The sequence below is a fragment of the Ovis aries genome, chromosome 1 (assembly GCF_016772045.2).
Source record: "Ovis aries strain OAR_USU_Benz2616 breed Rambouillet chromosome 1, ARS-UI_Ramb_v3.0, whole genome shotgun sequence".
Taxonomy (NCBI): Eukaryota; Metazoa; Chordata; class Mammalia; order Artiodactyla; family Bovidae; genus Ovis; species Ovis aries.
Window position 1 is genome coordinate 36,291,995 of NC_056054.1, and position 21,535 is coordinate 36,313,529.

The following is a 21,535-nucleotide window of genomic DNA, read 5'->3' on the forward strand; positions in this document are numbered from 1 at the left end:
GAACCCTGAAGCCCGGGCCCGGCACTCGCCACCTGGCCCCAGCCTCCTCCGCCCCAAGCCCTTGCCCCCTCGGGGAGCCAGCGGCCCCTCCCGGGACTTTGCTTTCATCCTCCCGGCGGGATGGCAGTGGGGCGGGGTGGGAGCCTTTTTGGGCCGCGTGTTCCCTGCGGGGTCTTCCTTCCCTCCGGCCCCTCCTTAAGAACCAGAGGTTTTGCAGCAAAGTTGAATTCCCGGATTTTAATTCCAGTCCACCCGGGTGGGAGACGGCTGAGGAAGTGGGCATCGCGATGGAGGAAACGTTCCCACTTTACTTCCCACCCCCATAAAAATCACTGGGGAGGGTGAGAAGGAAGAGAAAAGGAGAGGAGGGGGCCCACGCTGGGGGTGAGGAGGTGGGTAGAGGGTGGCCAGGGTCGCATAGTGGTGAACCGGATAGTGGTCCGGGCGGGCGGCGTCTGTGCGCCTCGGCTGTGCCATCTGGGGGCACATCGGGAGGGGCAGCCGCTGGCCAGGGCCGCTCTTGAACAGACAGCTGACGCGGTCCCTCACGGGTCAGAGGGGGAAGGACTAAAGGGATTTTCACTAGTATGAGGATCTCCAGGCCCAAAGTCCTTCCTCTTGAGGCTCTTGAATTAATTAGGTAAATGATTTCCTTCATTGGTAGTTTCTGAAGAAGACATTTTCTGGTATCTTCTGAAACGGAGCGCTTTAGCCAGGTAGCAAATACAGGGAGGGTTCCCTTAGGACGGTATCCACTCCTGCAGTCTCTCGGGGCGTGAACAGATGGGTGGGTTAGTGGGAGCACCTGGGGATACGTAGACATGGAATCGAACAAAGCTCCTGAGTTAAGGAAGAAAAAGAGCTACTGAAAATAGAGTCGCTTGAAAATAAACAACATAAATTTTATTATTTTGCTTGGCGTTCTTTTCCTTGATCTGAGAAAGTAAAATAAATGAGTTTGGTTTTTTTTTCCAATTAGCATTTATTACATTTTCTCAAAGGCCTTGAAAGAGTTATTTTAATAAATTTGAAGAACAATAGTGCTGGCATTAAAGAGATGAGAACCGATCGCTAGGCTCCAGGAGAGTTTAGCTGCAACACTAACTTCAAATTTAGTGTCTTTATGTATTAAAAAAAAAAAAAAATAGGGCAGCGTTTTTATTAACTCATAACTTTAGGAGGTAGGGAACACTAAAAAAGAAAGAGACCTAAGGAAAAATAAAGCAATGGGAACAAAAAGAAACGAGATTAATTGTAACAGTCTGATCTTCAGTGAGTCCCAAGTCGGCATTCTAATACAGTGCACATGTCTGGTAGCTTTAACTTTACCCGCAATATTGGTGGGCCCGGTCTCTAAGCGCTTCCTAAGAAAGAACAAGCTTAAGCAAAATGTGTTCTCTTTTGTGAAGGTCTAGCACTTACTTAAGGAAGTTGCTCCAACAGAAAAAGGGGTCCTTCTGCTCTCGGGTGACCTGAGCAGATTTCACTGCTGTAAAATCGGCAGGTGTGTGCAGCATCTGCAGCGCAAGAGCCTGGACCTGGTAAGCCAGAGAAACAGTTGACCGGAGTACCTTGCCCTGGCATTTTAGCAGACAAGAACTGGCACGTTGAAACTGTCCATGTGATGGACAAAGAGATCGAGTTTCCTACAGAGCGCCCACTTTGCAGTCCAACATTCTCCTGTATACAGGGTGTAAGCAACATTTTTATCCCTTAAGACTAAAATGTAACCTTTAAAAGGAGTCAAAAGCATGGTCAAGGGCTCACAGGTCAAGTGCAACTTTTCTGGTAAAGAGCAAGAAACTTTGTAAAAGTTGGAATTGCCAGTCAAAGAGATAGTTTAAGATGCTACAAAATAGCCTGGTCACCCCAAGAGAACCAGAAATACTTGGGGGTGCATTTGTGTTTGTGAAGGGGGGTAATTGAGACTTGTTTTGCTATTGTTTGAATGATTTGAGGTTTACGGAAAGCGGACCTTATGAAGCTGGAAGGCTATACTTTCTGGGCAAAATACTCTTGGTGATTTCACCCTCAGAGCTGTGGGGTCTAAGACCTTTGCAAGCACCCTTGACCAGAGAAATCACACATCTAGCAAACTGCAACTTTTCTCTTGGGTTCATTATATAAAATGCACAAACCTTGATTGCTAAATAATTTAGGTGGTGTTTTCTCTCAGAAAGAAAACTCCAGGGAGAATTTCTGGAGATAAGGGCTGCATTAGAGCCAATTCCTTAGCAGTGGGGCAGCGGGTCAGACAACATACTAGCACAAACACACATCTTTGCCTGAACCGGCACACACATTCCCACCCTGGGTGCACACATTGCCAGCTGAAGAACAAGAGTTTATCCACCCCAAGTGGATAAGGAGTAAGGCTTGATGCAGAGTTCAAACACATGTCCACAAAACACTGAAGGGGGGCTTAACTCTGAGTGTTAAGAAAGGTTACCTCCAAGAAGCCAGGGACTTCCAGCAAGCAATGAAAAAGAGCCCCAGAGGTCTGCAACCTGTCAGCTCCAGGGGTAGTCCCGCCAGCCCCACAATATCAGTGCTGTGGTTCAAAGTTGGAAATTGCGGTTTTTAATTGAGTCAGGGTCCTGCCTCCCCGTTTCCTCTTCAGCGGCCCCGCTCGGTAAGCGGATTTGCTTTTCCATGCATCGCTGGCAAGTCGCTTTTAGGAAACCTAGCTTCTGCGAAACGTTTTAAACATGGTAATATATTGCAGCCTTATGAAATCTCCCTCCAGAAGTGCGTGAAAGAGGCTCTGTTTTCCTGAAGGATTTGGGGACTTTACTATCTGAGCAAAGGCTGGCTCAGAATCCAAGAAAGGCTTGGATTCACTTCACATCCACTCACGTGAAGGCAGCGTATTTTGTTATTGGTTTTGTTGTTTTGTTTGGTTCTTAACGCCTAGAAGATTTTAAAGTCACATAATACTCCCTCGAAAAGAGGTGGGGGAAGCACTAAACTTGCTTCCTTCTCTCCAAGATACCCTAGAAGGTATTTGTCTGAGAGAAGCGGTGCTGAGCTGGTGGAACCACCAATTAATATGGAGAACTAGGCCGTCTGGGCCAAGTTCCCCAGGCATGGAGACGCTGAGGGGAGGGGATAAAAGTCTCTCACAAGTCGCCACTAGGAAGAGGGTGGCAGAGCAGAGAGCCCCTTCAAAAGTTCAGCTGTGCTGGGCGTCTGATCTTCCTTCCAAGACCGCTTGCCAGGGAGCCCCGCGGGTTTCAGCTTCCACTCAAAAGTAAGGGTTGGTTCTGCGGCGTCGCCCCCCTCCTATTCCTAGGGACCTGCCAGGCCGGTGACCGAGACCCGAGCGGCGCGGGGTCAGCCCCGGGGCCAGAGGGCGGCGCCGGCCGCTGCGCGCCTCGGTCAGCAGCCTGGCGGTCGTGACCTTGTTGTTCAGCGGCTGCGACTCCCGCTCCGTCCCTGCGCCCGCCCTCGCCCCCGCCCCGCCCCCGCCCCCTTCCAGGACCGGAGCGGGGGATCCTCGACCTGTCTTTCCGGTCGGTGAGGACGGAGAGTAGAGCTGAAGGGATTTATTCTCAAATTCCCCCAATACCTCTGCAACAGGGGAAGTCCACGGGCCACTGGGGACCGTGATCAGTGAGGTCCTCGCGGGCACTCGGTGGAGGTCTCCGAAAACTATGCGAGGCCAGGCGCCGGCGGCTTCTGGTGCCAAGTTGCTGCGGCGGCGCGGAGGAATGAAATTCGCCAAGGTTCCCACCTTTGCCTCCGGAAAAATTTTAAAGCATTAGTCCCTATATATCTTATATATGTACAGGGACCTTCGGTTTCCTTTCGGCACCTTACAGCGCCTCTTTAGAGGGAGTGTGTCCATGATGGAGAGAGTGGGAGTCCCCACGGGCGAAAAGGAGGAAGGCAAACAGGTGTTATGAAAGGCAGCACACCCTCTTCTATTGAGTGATTTATTTAGGAGATTGTGTTAATCAGATTGACAAAGTGGAGTCGAGCACGCACTAGCTAGCGCTCGGAACACAACTTTTCTTCCTGCGTTTTCAGCAAGACCTCGTCTGGCTAACGAACTGAACCCGGCGCGTTCAGCCCTCTCAACTTGGAGTTGAACTTCACCCTCGGCGCCACAGGTCTGCCAGCCCTGGATGGGACGGTCTCTTCCCGGCTCCTGGTAGAACAGTTAGTGCACCTGGGGCTTCAGGTGCCACAGGAAGAAAGAAGTGGGACCTTACTTTCCAACATGCAGTGACCGACGCCTGCCAGCTTCCACCTTGTTCTGGAAACACCTAATCTCCACTTCCTCTATAAAGCTTAACTACAGCTCGCCTCCAATCCCAAAATGCAAACACTATCGGGATTGCTCCCTTAAGCATTCCTTGCCTGTGACCCTTCCTAAAGCCTGGTTCAAGTCTGCACTCTAGGGGGTCATTAAGAGAGGAGAAAAAGTCAGAATGTTGCTTTTCCCCTTTAAAGTAATAATGACAAGGAGGGAGCCAGAGATTTGCAATTGTTTTGACCCCATAATTCAATGACAGAGACTAGGCCTGAGGTAACAACTTGTGTAGGAAAAAAAGTTTCACAACAGAACAGGCAGGAACTGATTCTTGCAAACTTCTACCCAAAGAAAATCTTGGCTTCCTACCACCCGGACAGTCAAGACACTCATTAATAAAGATCCACTCAACATACAGACCCAATATTACACATTTGCATTGACCTGGTCAAGTGGAGGATTCTCCAACTTCACGTCTATTGAATGTATGGGAATGGAGTTTGGTGGAGAATGTTTTGGTTTATTCCTAATAAAGACTCATGTGCCCCCTGCTTTAAGCTGACATCATAAAAGCCTGATAAAGTGCTTAGAGGCCTTAGTTGAAATTCAGGAGCAGTTCAAAGATCCCTCTATTATATCTGCCCTTGCTTTCCCTGTATTTACTCTGGAGTAATAATAACCTCTAACATTTATTGAGCTGTTGGTTACATGTGCCATGCTCTGTTCCCAGTACTTTAATATGATAACTCATTTATCCTGACAACAGCGCTATGAATTAGTTGCTATTAAAATCCCCATTTTATAATGTGGGAAACTGAGGCACAACTAAGCAATTTGGCTATGATTACTCAGCTGGTGCATGTGAAAATTAGTTAGTGGTCTGGCCCTAGCCACCACACTTCTGACCACTCAAGACACAGACAAGAGGAATGTCAAAGAGTGGTCTCTGCCTGCGACCCTGCTTGGCGTTGTTTTCCAAAAAAGTAGACAGAGTAATTAATCTCCTTAAGTCAGTCAATCTTGATAGCCAATATGGCACAGAAGAACTCTTAGACCTACTAAAAAACATACTTTCTCTAAATTATCCAAGTAATTTAATGCATTTCACAGACAGATTGTAAACAAGAATGTTGAAAATTGTTCCAATCCCCAAATTATATTGGCTGATCCTTGAAAATAGTCTCTACCCCAAAAAATATAATTACAAGATTACAATGTCATTCTCAAAGAGCATTCATTATATACTATCTATACTTCAGAACTGGGACAATAGCAACTCTTAATATAGACACAATCTTTATTGTTAAGAACTCAGGCATACTGGACTCATCACTTTCATCACCACCAGTTTAAATAGATGCCACCTGAAGAATGTGACCTCTTTTTCTCTCTACATTAAAACTTCTTCCTCGTACCCCATCATTATTTCCTCCTAGCTAAAATCATGTTAGTGCAGAAAAAAAAATCTTAGAAAGCATATCATTTACCCTCTGCGATTTTACAGATGAGAAAAGCGGGCCATAGCAAAAGAGACCTGCTCAAGTTCACAGACCATGGCAATGTCTGGAACCCAGGACTTCACTCCCAGTTCACTCCTTCTCCCAACCCGAACTCATCTTGAGAGTTTATAAAGGTATTTTCACTGACAGCATACTTTAAAATAAATAAGTTTTACCAACTCTTTTTGACCCACGATATATAAAGAAGGGGCTGTCTTACGCCTTTCTTCCTTTCAGATGTGTTCCTGGAATCTCTTCACCAGATGTTTACCCAAGAAATTACAGTCGCAGAGTCTTCAACATGTGCGTGCATTTTGAAAGCAGCATTTAAGATCTGAACTCAATTTATGATTTTCTTTTCCTTATTAAAAAAATAAAAGGGTGGGGGCACGTAAGTTTTGCCTGCAAGTGAGTCTTTACCGAGTCTGCGTTAACGTCACTCACTTTCACTCTGCGACGTGCTAGTCTCACAGTCTAGTTTTGTTCAGACTTTATTTTGCTCCAAGCTCCCTTACAAGCCACTTGTCCACGCTGCAAAAGGTGGGGGTAGTGGTTGGGGTGAGGGGCTCTTTGGCTCTTTTTTTCCCCCCGGTTCCTATATGTGATGCAATTTGGAATCATTTCACTTGGCCCTCCGCGCGCGCACAGACGCGCGCGCACACACACGCACACACGTGTACCATGCATGTGTGGGCCCCTACAGAACGGTGTAGACGCGCGTTTGTGATTTAAAGTGGCAGGACCAAGAGCTGGACTGAAGTCGTGAATTATTTTGCGTGATCAATCAGCCCGATCGTCTGCACACTGTACTGGTATTATTCACCCGAGTGCTCGGCGGTTACGGCGGACGTGCACTGCGGCAAAAACGTCTTCAGAGCCGCTAATTTTGTGGCCACTGCGGCGGCGGCGGCGGCAGCGGCGGCGGCGGCGGCGGCGGCTTGGGGGCGCGAGCACGGATTGATTTTTCAAGATCACGTCTCCTGCAGTGAGGGTCGCCAAATCGAATCGAGTTGAAGCCTCACTGGATGCATGCGGATTAGGTTTTGTACCTGAGATTGTTAAAATCCATTAAAAAAAAAATTCCTTTAGAAAGACGAGCAGAGCCGTTAGTGCAGGAAAGGAGATATACCTTTTCTGTTTTATTTTCCTTTTACGTTTAGGGGGGAAAAAATGAAAATGGCTACCACCGCTTCTTGAGCACAGAGGAGGCCAGACCTTTGCAGACTGGGAGATGATGCTCGAAATCCTCTTTCTTCCTTCCATCCCTCCCTCCCTCGCCCTCATCCTCTGCTCTGAGACAGCCTAGGGAGAAAAATGGTCATATGCACTTGCGTGGGTCATTTGTCCTCACTCTCGCTCTTTTCTTAGGACAAGTAGTTACCTTTTTTTGTTTTTTCTTTTGACAAACTGATCCTTTTTATCTGGTTTCAAATTTTTAATAAAACGCGTCCGGAACATGTTTGATTTGTCTTCTGCTTAGACACCCAGCCTTGCAATGGTTGCACAGCGGCAGGGTGGGGGTGGGGGCAATCTCCGACCGGATCTGTAGAGCTCACCTGGGCTGCAGACACTGCCCAGTGGTTACCCAGACTTTTGCGGAGGGGGAAGGTGGGTGGGAAGGCTAATTAATAAACTAGTTACCAGATGTGTATTGATGCCTGCGAGTTTTTGAAAAGCACATCCAGAATTTCACGTGCTCGTGATTGTATTGCTCTTCCGAGCATATGGATCACTCCAGACCAATTATTTACATTTAAAATGTGGGGTTCGAAAGACTTGAGAGACGGTTTGGTGTCCCACTTTGTTTGCAGGATAAAACCTGAGGATCTCTCCAGAGGGTGGGAAACCTTTTCCCTTCCTGAAGGTGGCATGGACCTATTTATCCCGGATTTTTACTTCTCCCCGAAGCAGCAAAGCAGGTCGTATTTGCCAAACTGGGAAAATAACTGCGGTGTCGATGTGTAATGACACAATGTTGCATAATAATAACTTAAGCAACTGTGCTTTTGTTTACCGTGATGTAACTTTCCCAAAGTTTGTTTGTAGCTTTAAAGGGTTTAAGTGCCGAGCAGAATGCCTGTGAGCAGCTGCCATGAAGAAAGTGAGCGTGATTCAGCCCTCCGGTTTGGGATCTGCAGTTCCCATCTTTAGCTGCAATCCCAACTTGTAGGTCCCGGGAGCAGGGTGGAAGGCAGAGGCAAAGCAGAAGACTTGGCTTTACCTGATAAAGTCTGCCTGAATTGTCCACGACTTGGAAGAATACTCATGTTCAAAGCAAATTAAAAAGTCAGAGGCAGCAGTGCTGAGAAAATCCAGCTCAGTTAAGTGGGAGCATATAACATAGTTGAAATACAGCTTTTTAATGAGCGTGTCTCAAGTAGTAAAAATGAGTGCAAATGAATTCAAAACCAACCACCCCATTTGCTCCAACATTTCAAACATACTGAGTCTGTCATGTGTTCCGGCTGCTGTTTCACAGCCCATGATGTGTAGACAGTGCGCAGTTTCTACGTTATAATGACTTGGAGATAAATGAGTGTTTTAATTCAGCCGTTAGAGACAAATGAAAGTAGGTTATACATCTAGGTCCACAGAAAGGCGGCCTAGCAACCCAGAGGAAGCCCACACTCTCCCAGACAGCAACACCTCCACTGTCCTTTTTTTCTTAAAGACCCGGATTTGTAGGGCCTCTGAGTTGGGCATGGGTCTGATTTATAACCATAAGAGTAATAGACCAAAATGTATTGGTTCACACATGGACATGGATGTATGAAAACTAACAAATAAAGAAGTCTTTGTTAGCCATTAGGCAGGGCTGTAAACTTGGGAGATGCATCCCTAAAGTTTATCTTAATTAATACTTTTTGTGATTAATACTCTTCTGTACAACCTTGATTCACCATTTACAGAGACCCTATTCAGCCAGGAAAGTTAGCTTTTTAAAACTTTTGTGGTATCAAAGTTGTTTTTGTTTTTTTTTTAAAGGGGAAAAATCACAAATTAAGCTCTCTTATACATTGTAGGAAAAATCAGTAAAATTCTTAATGTGTTGCTGTTTTAGAATTAAAGTCAACAGGCATCTCCTTTGATGAAAATAATAAATATCTGAACACTATTTGCATTAATTATGGTGTTTTCTTAATTGATCATGTTTATATTTTCAAAGTAACTATTTCTGATAGTGAAAAACTTCCGATTTTCTCATAATGGGACTGTGGGGTTGCTCTATCAGTGAAGTGATTTTAGACTTTCAATTTAGATTGTTATGTTAAACTTTCATATCAAGAACTGTGAGAACATAAAGTTCTTTTTTAGTTGTCTGTTTTAGTTTTTGATGTCAAAGTTAATTCTAACCATTTTATCTATAGTTCATGGAAGTCTATTACTATTACACCTAGCATATTCATTAAGACACATAGTAAGTAATGTTATATAATACATTTTTTTGAAAAATTAAAGCAAAGGACATGAGCAAATTGAGACAACTGAAATGATCAAGTAACAATATCACAGCAATACAGACACCTGTAAAATTATGTATTTGAGTCATTATTCACATTCAAATTTACAAAAGAAAAACAAGGAGGATGAGTTTTTATAAGCCTTTCCAATTAACACTTAGCTGGGGAATAAACAGGTGTCTGTGTCCACTGTTATCCACTGAGAAAAACTCTTTTCCTGGTCACACTACACCCTCCCCCCAAATTCAAATAGTATTTTAACAAGTACCGATATTGACCTTGCAATGAGTCTTTCAACTATCTGTAATATAAAATTCAACTGTATTCTCAAATTTTGACTTTGAGAAACTAAAGCAAACATGAATTGTTATGTTTTTAATACACCTTGAAGCAAGTGTCGTGCATATTATGTTTTCAGGACTTACTCAAATACTATGCTTCTACATAAGAATGTAGGGTTTACTGCAATCTGATATTCAAATAGAGACTTTCAAAAGTTAGTCCTACTAATATAAGGGTGAGGTCTGGAAGGAGAGCAGTGAGGTAGGATGTGCCTTGTCATTTGGTACAATCTCATGGGTCATATGTTTTGAATGACCTGGAGAAGGTATTCTGCTCTGGCCTTCTGGCAAATAAAGTAACCCAGCCTTGCCAAGAGTCACTTGCCTCTTTGAAGACCAGATCATCACTTACTTGTCCTGAGTCCCTAGAACATAACGGAGCGCCAGGCTACCGCAGCATCCAGTAAATGTTTCCCAGGCTTGAATTTATTTGATAGTTCTTAATTTTTAACAGTAAGTGTAAATTTAGGGAGTGGATAGGGTTAGTAAAAATACTTTGGCAGAAAATCAGTTGGGAAGATTTTGTTTCTATCTGTTATCTCGTGACAAATTAAAATATATTTGATTTATTGTTAACTTTATAGCTCTTGGGCAGGCTAGCAAATTAATAGGAAAAATGTTAAAACCAGAAACACTTACCATTCTTTGGCTTCTTTCTTGAAGCACTTCTTTTTTCAATATACCAAAAGCATACCACGTACCATACAAACTTTAATTTCCCGGCTCTTGGCCTGGCCCTGCTTGCTACAAGCTGGCCATTTCAAGCATCCTCGCCAGACTAAAGCACTCTTTATAATTGGTTCTCCTTGCTCTCATTTTGGTTTTCTTTAACACAAAGTAAAAATTATGCCAAACTGCCAAAATTTATTGAAGGCAAATGCCATTTTTTCCGGCATTACTTTACTAAACAAGGCATGAGTGATTGAATGAGTCTTAATACTTGCAGTAAACCAAGGCATTACTCTTGCATATTAAAATTCAGAGTATTTTTTCCAAACAATTTGTTTTGCATTTGTGTGATCTAAAATAGAACTAAGATCTAAGAGCTCCTTTTCTTCACCCATTAAAAATAATGGCCTTCAGGGATCATTTGTTGTCTTCATAGGTATACAATCTGCTGATACAGCACAACACATAACTTTCAGAGTGAAGAAAATGAGGTATATAAAAAAAGGAAAACAGCATCACTGTGTATTTTTATGATTTTAGAATACTACATTATTTATATAAAGAATATATAAAGCCAGAAGTAGACTATTTGCATCCCAATTAAGGAAAAACTCCATTTAATTAAATATGAGTTTTCTAAAGTTTTCTCATGAAATATAAGACTGATATTAATATGGTGATATTTAATTTATTAACATTGTAGATAAAAGGATAATAATTCCCGATCAGAACATCTTTAAAAATTTCTCTAATGTCATAGTCCTGTCATATTAATTGGCAAGCTAATGACCTGAAGACACTACATGATGGGTAGTTTTCATGGTTCAGGGGAAACAGTGGACAAATACTTTTGAGTGTAAGGAGAAGTTCAGTACGGTATTGTTTACCAAGATGAAATAAGTTTGATCTAAATGTCTTTTGTTCCAAGTTAGGTTCTAGGACATCTTGACTAATTTTCCCACCGTCAAAGAAAAACACAGCAAAGCAGAGAAAGAATAGGCAACTTGTTTTGAGCACCTACAGTCCATTCTCCACGTTGTTGTTGGTTAGTGTGATTTTTTAAAACAAAGACTGATCTTGTTACTACCTTCTTTAAGCCCTTCAATAGCTCCCCATTAATGTCAGGATAAAGTGCAAAATCTTAAAAGTTGGTCACTCAGCCTAGACTGTTCTGACCCATATTTATCCCTTCAGCCTTCTCTTGGCACCTGCCTTTCCACTAGTTCACGGTCCATTTTATTTCAGCTATTACCCCAGCCTTCCTTCTCCCCATTCTCATTCCCCTTGGATAACTCCTATTTATCTTTAAGAGACAGAGAAAAAGAAAAAACAAAAAACCTGCTCTGACATTCAAAAAGCATTTCCAAAATAAATGAAGACAGGAATGGATGAGCTCATATACCAAACAGAATATACAGAATTAGAAACTTTTAGAATTTCAAAGGACCTTAGATATCAGCTAATTAAAAACCATCTTTTTCAAATGGGCAAACCGAGAGTGGTCCTGAAAATTCAAGAGACTTTAAAGATTACATAATAGGAGAAGTGAGAACAGAATCCAAGATTCGTGATGCTCATGAAAGCAACTCTGTAAATGAACTGTCATTAAATAATTTGTTCAATTTTTCTCCAAAGACAAATTAAAATTCCCATTTCCTCCTCAAAAAATTAAAAGTAGAATTACTATATGATTCAACAATTCTAAGTATATACCCAAAAGCATGGAAAGCAGGGACTCAAATAGAAATTTATACACCATGTTTTTAGCAGCATTATTCACAAAAACCAAAAAGTGGAAACAATCTAAGTTTCCATCGATGGATGAATACATAAACAAAATATGGTACATACTTACAGTGGAATATTATTCAGCCTGAAACAGGAAGGAAAATCTTACCATGTATGAATTTTGAAGACATTATGCTAAGTGAAAGAAGCCACTTACAAAAGTGCAAAAACTGAATCATTATTCCTATGTAAGATTCCTAAAGTAGTCAAGTTCATAGAGGCAGAAAGTAAAACTGCTTGTTAGGGACTGTGGGGAGAAGGGAATAGGGAGTTACTATTCAATGGATACAGAGTTTCAGTTTGGAATGATGAAAAAGTCCTAGAGATGGATAGTGATAAGAGTTGCACAACAAAGTGAATATACTTAATACTACTGAATTGTACATTATAAAATGGATAGAATGGTAAATGTTATGTATTTTACCCGGAGAAGGCAATGGCACCCCACTCCAGTACTCTTGCCTGGAAAATCCCATGGACGGAGGAGCCTGGTGGGCTGCAGGCCCTGGGGTTGCTAAGAGTCGGACACGACTGAGTGACTTCACTTTCACTTTTCACTGTCATGCCCTGGAGAAGGAAATGGCAACCCACTCCAGTGTTCTTGCCTGGAGAATCCCAGGGACGGGGGAGCCTGGTGGGCTGCCATCTCTGGGGTTGCACAGAGTCAGACACGACTGAAGTGACTTAGCAGCAGTGGCAGCATGTATTTTAACACAAGTAATTTTTTAAAAAGATTGCCATTTTCCTAACGGATCTACCATTATAGTGTCAGATTGTACCCTATTTCCCTACCCTTGAAACACACACGCATTTTTTTTCCTGTGATGTTTATGGTTAACTCATAATCCTGATTCTTAGCCTATTGACTGCACTTTGAAGCAAGTCACCTACTTCTTACTGCTAGTGTATCCAACACAATAACAACAACCCCAACTCCATACATTTCTTTGCTAGAGTTCCCTTTGCTGATAGCAGTTGTTTTTTTTTTTTTTAATGTACTTTACAATATTGTATTGGTTTTGCCATACATCGACATGAATCTGCCATGGGTGTACACATTTTAAGTCACTTTATGAAAGAGAAAGAAAGGTCAAGGGAGGCTGGAGAGCTCTGAAGGGATAGAGGATGCACGGAGAGTCTGAACTCAGTATCCATGCCAACTGGGTTGTCCAGTTCCTATTTCCTTCCTATCCATACTATCTTGGGGGGAATGGGATGTTATCTTAAGAGTGAGCGTAAAAAACCCTAGGGTCAGGACTTCCCTGGTGGTCCACTGCAGGGGATGTGGGTTTGATTCCTGGTCTGGGTACTAAGATCCTACAAACTGTGAGTTTAAAAAAGAAAAAGAAGAAGAAAAGAAAAACCCCAGGCTAAAGGGGCCAACCTTAATTGGTTTTCTCCTTTGTCGCTGATGTTCTGGACCTATAGACACTGATGTCAGACCAGGTACATCCTAATTTAGCAGTATCCAGAGCACTAGTTCCACTAGCCCAGGGCACTCAAGCTGTAGTTGAGGAGTTTTAGAAGAAGCACAGTCCCTCTGCCCTTATGCTGGCTGGAGTCTCACCCAGGGATTGAATATATGGTTCTGTGTCTCATACTGAAGCTTGTCTTCTTTACAATACTTGTTTGTGTACATGCATGGCAGTGGTGGTGATGGCTGGTGGTGAGAGCTTATGTGTTAAAATCTTGCAGACCTCAGAATGTCTGTGTTGCTTTTGAATAACTTTTCTGAATTTGCATTTTAAATGATATGAATATTACGTATTTCATACGTTTTTACCTTTTTTTTTTAAATTGACGACAAGAAATCTCACATTCGAAATTGCAACTCAACCCTGGATACCAACTTCGGCCTTGACTTTACCTTCAGTTCAGTTCAGTTCAGTTCAGTCGCTCAGTTGTGTCCGACTCTTTTCGACCCCATGAATTGCAGCACACCAGGCCTCCCTGTCCATCACCAACTCCCGGAGTTTACTCAAACTCATGTCCATCGAGTTGGTGATGCCATCCAGCCATCTCATCCGCTGTCATCCCCTTCTCCTCCTGCCCCCAATCCCTCCCAGCATCAGAGTCTTTTACAATGAGTCAACTCTTCGCATGAGGCGGCCAAAGTACTGGAGTTTCAGCTTTGACATCATTCCCTCCAAACACCCAGGACTGATCTCCTTTAGAATGGACTGGTTGGATCTCCTTGCAGTCCTAGGGACTCTCAAAAGTCTTTTCCAACACCACAGTTCAAAAGCATCAATTCTTCAGCTCTCAGGTTTCTTCACAGTCCAACTCTCACATCCATACATGACTACTGGAAAAACCATAGCCTTGACTAGAAGGACCTTTGTTGGCAAAGTAATGTCTCTGCTTTTCAATATGCTATCTAGGTTGGTCATAACTTTCCTTCCAAGGAGTAAGCGTCTTTTAATTTCATGGCTGCAGTCACCATCTGCAGTGATTTTGGAGCCCCAAAAAATAAAGTCTGACACTGTTTCCCCATCTATTTCCCATGAGGTGATGGGACCAGATGCCATGATCTTCGTTTTCTGAATGTTGAGCTTTATGCCAACTCTTTCACTCTCTTTTTTCACTTTCATCAAGAGGCTTTTAGTTCCTCTTCACTTTCTGCCATAAGGGTGGTGTCATCTGCATATCTGAGGTTATTGATATTTCTTCCAGCAATCTTGATTCCAGCTTGTGCTTCTTCCAGCTCAGCGTTTCTCATGATGTACTCTGCATAGAAGTTAAATAAGCAGGGTGACAGTATATAGCCTTGACGTACTCCTTTTCCTATTTGGAACCAGTCTGTTATTCCATGTCCAGTTCTAACTGTTGCTTCCTGATGTGCATATAGGTTTCTCAAGAGGCAGGTCAGGTGGTCAGGTATTCCCATCTCTTTCAGAATTTTCCACAGTTTATTGTGATCCACACAGTCAAAGGACTTTACCTTATTTCTATGTTAATAGTTTCTCTCTCTCTCTCTACATATATATATGGGCTTCCCTGGAGACTTAGATGGTAAAGAAACTGCCTACAATGTAGGATACCTGGGTTCGACCCCTGAGTGGGGAAGACCCTCTGGAGAAGGAAATGACAACCCACTCCAGTATTCTTGCCTGAAGAATTCCATGGACAGAAGAGCCTGGTGGGCTACAGTCCATGGGGTTGCAAAGAGTCAGACATGACTAAATGACTTTCACTCACTTTGGATATATATATATATGACTATATGTGTGTGTGTCTGCATATAGTTAGACAGACAGAGATAAATAGAGATACACACACACACATCCCCACTCAGAAGCATTTCTGAATAGAGCCAGGATAAATACAACCAACTACATATCCATGTTCTTTATTCTGTGCTGTACGATAAACCACTGTTGGTGGTACAGGCCTTCATAGAATAGAAACCTAAATTTTCGTACAGTTTCACACTCATGATTTCATTGAATCCTCACAAGACTTCAATATGTAAGCAGGGCTGATGATACTTAATCATTTTTCAGAGAAGGAAGCCGGAGGGAGAGGTTGAACTGTCCAAGGCCACAAAGAGCAGAGACTAGAGAACCAGATCTATTCGCAGCTCTTCACACGAATTTGCAGTTCTAAACAGCTGCTCTCACCCCACCGTCGTTTATTTTGCCTGAAAATTATCACTGAACTGTCTGAACACGTTTAGGTAAATCTTTTAGGTACCCGCCTGGATTTTATAGTCGTCCATTCGATTTAGATAATTAACCATTTTCTTTCTCCTATTAGATTCAAGAGCAGAATTTCTCCACTTTCCCAGGCCTCTTTTCAACTTTGATATCAGAGATAGTTGTTCACTCCTTTCCCATTCCTGCAAAATATCCTTTGCATGATGTAATGAAACTGGCACCGGACCGGGGATTAATTCTCTACCAGCTGTAAGACCATGAGCTTCACTCGGCTGGTTTCAGTTTTATCATCTGTAAAGCGTGGTGGCTGGAGACTCCCGAGTTCCCCTTCCCGTTTCCTTCTGTGAACTGGGTACTTTGCTACCTGCAGTTTAGTTATGGCACAGATTTCCTCTCTCTGGCCAGCCTAGCAGCTCAGTCGTGCCACACCGTCTTTAGCACTGAGGAATTTCTGCAGTTTACCACGGTGTGTATCCATGCTGCTCAACTGCAAGCGTGCTCAACTGCTCCGTCACGTCCAACTCTTTTGCAACCCCATAGGCTGTAGCCCGCCAGGCTTCTCTGTCCATAGATTTCCGAGGCAAGAATACTGGAGTGGGTTGCCATTTTCCCCCTCCAGGGGATCTTCCCAACCCAGGGATTGAACTTGTGTCTCTTGCCTTGGCAGGGACACTCTGTACCACTGAGCCACCTGGGAATAAGAAGGATGGGTCTAGGGTGGGGGAAACTAAGAGCTGTTATTCAGTGGGTGTTAAGTTTCAGCTATGCTAGATGAATACGTCGGAGAAGGCAATGGCACCCCACTCCAGTACTCTTGCCTGGAAAATCCCATGGATGGAGGAGCCTGGTAGGCTGCAGTCTATGGGGTCGCTAGGAGTCAGACACGACTGAGAGACTTCCCTTTCACTTTTCTCTTTCATGCATTAGAGAAGGAAATGGCAACCCACTCCAGTGTTCTTGCCTGGAGAATCCCAGGGACGGGGGAGCCTGGTGGGCTGCCGTCTCTGGGGTTGCACAGAGTCAGACACGACTGAAGCAACTTAGCAGCAGCAGCAGCAGCAGATGAACACAATCTAGAGATCTGTACAATACAGTGCATATAGTTAACAATACTGTACTGTGCCCTTCAAGATTTAAGAGGTTAGACCTCAAGGTAAATGTTCATACCGCAGACAAAAGTGGAGGGGCACAAGGAAACTCTGGGAGATGTCAGATATATCTATTACCTTGATTGTGGTGATCAATCATGGGTGTTGGTATATGTCCAAGCTCATCAAACTGTATACATTAAATACGTGCAGTTCTTTGTATATCAATTATATTTCAATAAAGCTTTTCTATCTTTTTAACAATGGATCTATGTGTTTGCCTTTGATTATTATTAGAGCTCACTAGCACCTGGCAACTCATTCCAGTACTCTTGCCTGGAAAATCCCATGGATGGAAGATCCTGGTAGGCTGCAGTCCATGGGGTCACTAAGAGTTGGGCACGACTGAGCAACTTCACTTTCACTTTTCACTTTCATGCATTGGAGAAGGAAATGGCAACCCGCTCCAGTGTTCTTGCCTGGAGAATCCCAGGGACGGGAGAGCCTAGTGGGCTGCCGTCTGTGGGGTTGCAGAGTCGGACACGACTGAAGCAATTTAGCAGCAGCAGCACTTAAAAAAAAATTGAAGCCTGAACTTTTTCCTAAGTCAGAAATCATAGCTAGAGCTTTGGGGAGGAATGCTAAATGAACTGAACTGTTTTCAACCACTCACCCTGTGAATGACCTTGAGTAACTACTACAGTTTCCTGAGCCTTCAGTTCAGTTCAGTGGCTCAGTCGTGTCCGACTCTTTGCGACCCCATGAATCACAGCATGCCAGGCCTCCCTGTCCATCACCATCTCCCGGAGTTCACTCAGACTCACGTCCATCGAGCCAGTGATGCCATCCAGCCATCTCATCCTCAGTCGTCCCCTTCTCCTCCTGCCCCCAATCCCTCCCAGCATCAGAGTCTTTTCCAATGAGTCAACTCTTCGCATGAGGTGGCCAAAGTACTGGAGTTTCAGCTTTAGCATCATTCCTTCCAAAGAAATCCCAGGGATGATCTCCTTCAGAATGGACTGGTTGGATCTCCTTGCAGTCCAAGGGACTGTCAAGAGTCTTCTCCAACACAAGAGTTCAAACTCATCAATTCTTCGGCGCTCAGCCTTCTTCACAGTTCAACTCTCGCGTCCATACATGACCACTGGAAAAACCATAGCCTTGACTAGACGGACCTTAGTCGGCAAAGTAATGTCTCTGCTTTTGAATATGCTGTCTAGGTTGGTCATAACTTTTCTTCTAAGGAGTAAGCGTCTTTTAATTTCATGGCTGCAGTCACCATCTGCAGTGATTTTGGAGCCCAAAAAAATAAAGTCTGACACTGTTTCCACTGTTTCCCCATCTATTTCCCATGAGGTGATGGGACCAGATGCCATGATCTTAGTTTTCTGAATGTTGAGCTTTATGCCAACTTTTTCACTCTCCTCTTTCACTTTCATCAAGAGGCTTTTTAGCTCCTCTTCACTTTCTGCCATGAGCGGTGTCATCTGCATATCTGAGGTGATTGATATCTCTCCCGGCAATCTTGATTCCAGCTTGTGCTTCTTCCAGTCCAACGTTTCTCATGATGTATTCTGCATAGAAGTTAAATAAGCAGGGTGACAGTATATAGCCTTGACGTACTCCTTTTCCTATTTGGAACCAGTCTATTGTTCCATGTCCAGTTCTAACTGTTGCTTCCTGACTTGCATACAGATTTCTCAAAGAGGCAGGTCAGGTGGTCTGGTATTCCCATCTCTTTCAGAATTTTCCACAGTTTATTGTGATCCACACAGTCAAAGGCTTTGGCATAGTCAATAAAGCAGAAATAGATGTTTTTCTGGAACTCTCTTGCTTTTTCCATGATCCAGTGGATGTTGGCAATTTGATCTCTGGTTCCTCTGCCTTTTCTAAAACCAGCTTGAACATCAGGGAGTTCATGGTTCATGTATTGCTGAAACCTGGCTTGGAGAATTTTGAGCATTACTTTACTAGCATGTGAGATGAGTGCAATTGTGCGGTAGTTTGAGCATTCTTTTCCATTGCCTTTCTTTGGGATTGGAATGGAAACTGACCTTTTCCAGTCCTGTGGCCACTGCTGAGTTTTCCAAATTTGCTGACAGAATGTGGTCCACTGGAGAAGGGATTGGCAAGCCACTTCAGTATTCTTGCCTTGAGAACCCCATGAACAGTATGAAAAGGCAAAATGATAGGATACCAAAAGAGGAACTCTCCAGGTCATTAGGTGCCCAATATGTTACTGGAGATCAGTGGAGAAATAACTCCAGAAAGAATGAAGGGATGGAGCCAAAGCAAAAACAATACCCAGCTGTGGATGTGACTGGTGATAGAAGCAAGGTCCAATGCTGTAAAGAGCAATATTGCATAGGAACCTGGAATGTCAGGTCCATGAATCAAGGCAAATTGGGAGTGGTCAAACAGGAGATGACAAGGGTGAACGTTGACATTCTAGGAATCAGTGAACTAAAATGGACTGGAATGGGTGAATTTAACTCAGATGACCATTATATCTACTACTGCGGACAGGAATCCCTCAGAAGAAATGGAGTAGCCATCATGGTCAACAAAAGAGTCCGAAATGCAGTACTTGGATGCGATCTCAAAAACAACAGAATGATCTCTGTTCGTCTCCAAGGCAAACCATTCAATATCACAGTTATCCATGTCTATGCCCCAACCAGTAACGCTGAAGAAGCTGAAGTTGAACGGTTTTATGAAGACCTACAAGACCTTTTAGAACTAACACCCAAAAAAGATGTCCTTTTCTTTATAGGGGACTGGAATGCAGAAGTAGGAAGTCAAGAAACACCTGGAGTAACAGGCAAATTTGGCCTTGGAATGCAGAATGAAGCAGGGCAAAGACTAATAGAGTTTTGCCAAGAAAATGCACTGGTCATAGCAAACACCCTCTTCCAACAACACAAGAAAAGACTCTATACATGGACATCACCAGACGGTCAACATTGAAATCAGATTGATTATATTCTTTGCAGCCAAAGATGGAGAAGCTCTATACAGTCAACAAAAACAAGACTGTGGCTCAGATCATGAAGTCCTTATTACCAAATTCAGACTCAAATTGAAGAAAGTAGGGAAAACTGCTAGACCATTCAGGTATGACCTAAATCAAATCCCTTATGATTATACAGTGGAAGTGAGAAATAGATTTAAGGGCCTAAATCTGATAGAGTGCCTGATGAACTATGGACTGAGGTTCATGACATTGTACAGGAGACAGGGATCAAGACCATCCCCATGGAAAAGAGATGCAAAAAAGCAAAATGGCTGTCTGGGGAGGCCTTACAAATAGCTCTGAAAAGAAGAAAGGCAAAAAGCAAAGGAGAAAAGGAAAGATATAAGCATCTGAATGCAGAGTTCCAAAGAATAGCAAGAAGAGATAAGAAAGCCTTCTTCAGCGATCAGTGCAAAGAAATAGAGGAAAACAACAGAATGGGAAAGACTAGAGATCTCTTCAAGAAAATTAGAGATACCAAGGGAAGATTTCATATAAAGATGGCCTCAATAAAGGACAGAAATGGTATGGATCTAACAGAAGCAGAAGATATTCAGAAGAGGTGGCAAGAATACACGGAAGAACTGTACAAAAAAGATCTCCACGACCCAGATAATCATGATGATGTGATCACTAATCTAGAGCCAGACATCTTGGAATGTGAAGTCAAGTGGGCCTTAGAAAGCACCACTACGAACAAAGCTAGTGGAGGTGATGGAATTCCAGTTGAGCTGTTTCGAATCCTGAAAGATGATGCTGTGAAAGTGCTGCACTCCTGAGCCTTAGTTTCCTCAATTGTGTGGTTAGAATGACAATGGCAGACCCACCTAGAAGGAAAGGTAAAGGTGAGAATGTGTGTGGAAGGTCTGTGATAAGCAAACTCATTGTCCTACTATTTTATTACTTAAAATTTCCATCCAGGGATAGTGCCACGTCTTGCAACAGCCATACTCCTGACCTTGTGTTTTATCAGACTGAAAGGCTGGAATGCTGACCATTTGTTCATCTATTCATTCACATGTGAATCTGCCCAACATTCATTGAGGATCTACTGTGGCACTTTGCTTATAGGAATCCAGGAAGGAATGAAGTCATCGCACTTCCAAGGAGCTCATAGTCTAGCAGACAAATGGACAAATAAATTATTGATATACAAACTGATGGGTCTTCCCTGGTGGCTCAGACAGTAAACAATCTGCCTGCAACTTGCGAGACCCGGGTTCAATCCCTGGGTCTGGAAGATTCCCCAGAGAAGGGAATGGCTACCCACTCCAATACTGTTGCCTGGAGAATTCCATGGTTAGATGAATCTGGCGAGCTACAGTCCTTGGGGTGCAGAGAGTCAGACACGACTGAGTGACTAACACTTTCATACAAATTTATATACAATGTGAAGAGAGCTGTCCTAAAAATGAGTATAAGACACTAGAGATCATGCTGGAGGGACGGATGGACTCTGCCAGGGTAGTTAGGAAGTAGTATTTGGTTCTTGAAAAAACGAGTGGAACTCATTTTTTAAGGGATTTCTGGACAGAAAAAAATCACACAGACAAAGGAAGAGAGGAATGAACATGTGTGCTGTGTTCAGAAAATGATGAGAAGAGATGAGTTGTTTCGTGTGTATGGGATGAGCAGGTCACAGAATTGAGGCAGGAGGAGAGTCTGGAAAAGGGGGGCTGATAATAAAAGCAAATGTAATCTGTACCAAGTTGGGGAAAAACCATAACATCGTTATAGAGAAAATTTTCCAAAGATCTCATGAGAT

General features: G+C 43.3%; 1 long non-coding RNA gene across 3 annotated transcripts in view; it reads right to left on the bottom strand.

Moving 5' to 3' along the window:
• Window positions 1-222: 222 nt before the first annotated feature.
• LOC105612174 (uncharacterized) overlaps window positions 223-21,535 on the bottom strand; it is a 32,533-nt gene continuing 11,220 nt past the window's right edge. For 2 of the 3 annotated variants that reach the window (XR_001433730.4, XR_009599379.1), the window contains exons 4-6: window positions 3,569-20,597; window positions 1,423-1,538; window positions 223-840 (exon numbers count right to left, since the gene is read on the bottom strand). This is a non-coding gene — a long non-coding RNA (uncharacterized LOC105612174). The remainder of the gene's footprint in view (window positions 841-1,422; window positions 1,539-3,568; window positions 20,598-21,535) is intronic. The other variant, XR_009599378.1, reaches the window with a different exon arrangement.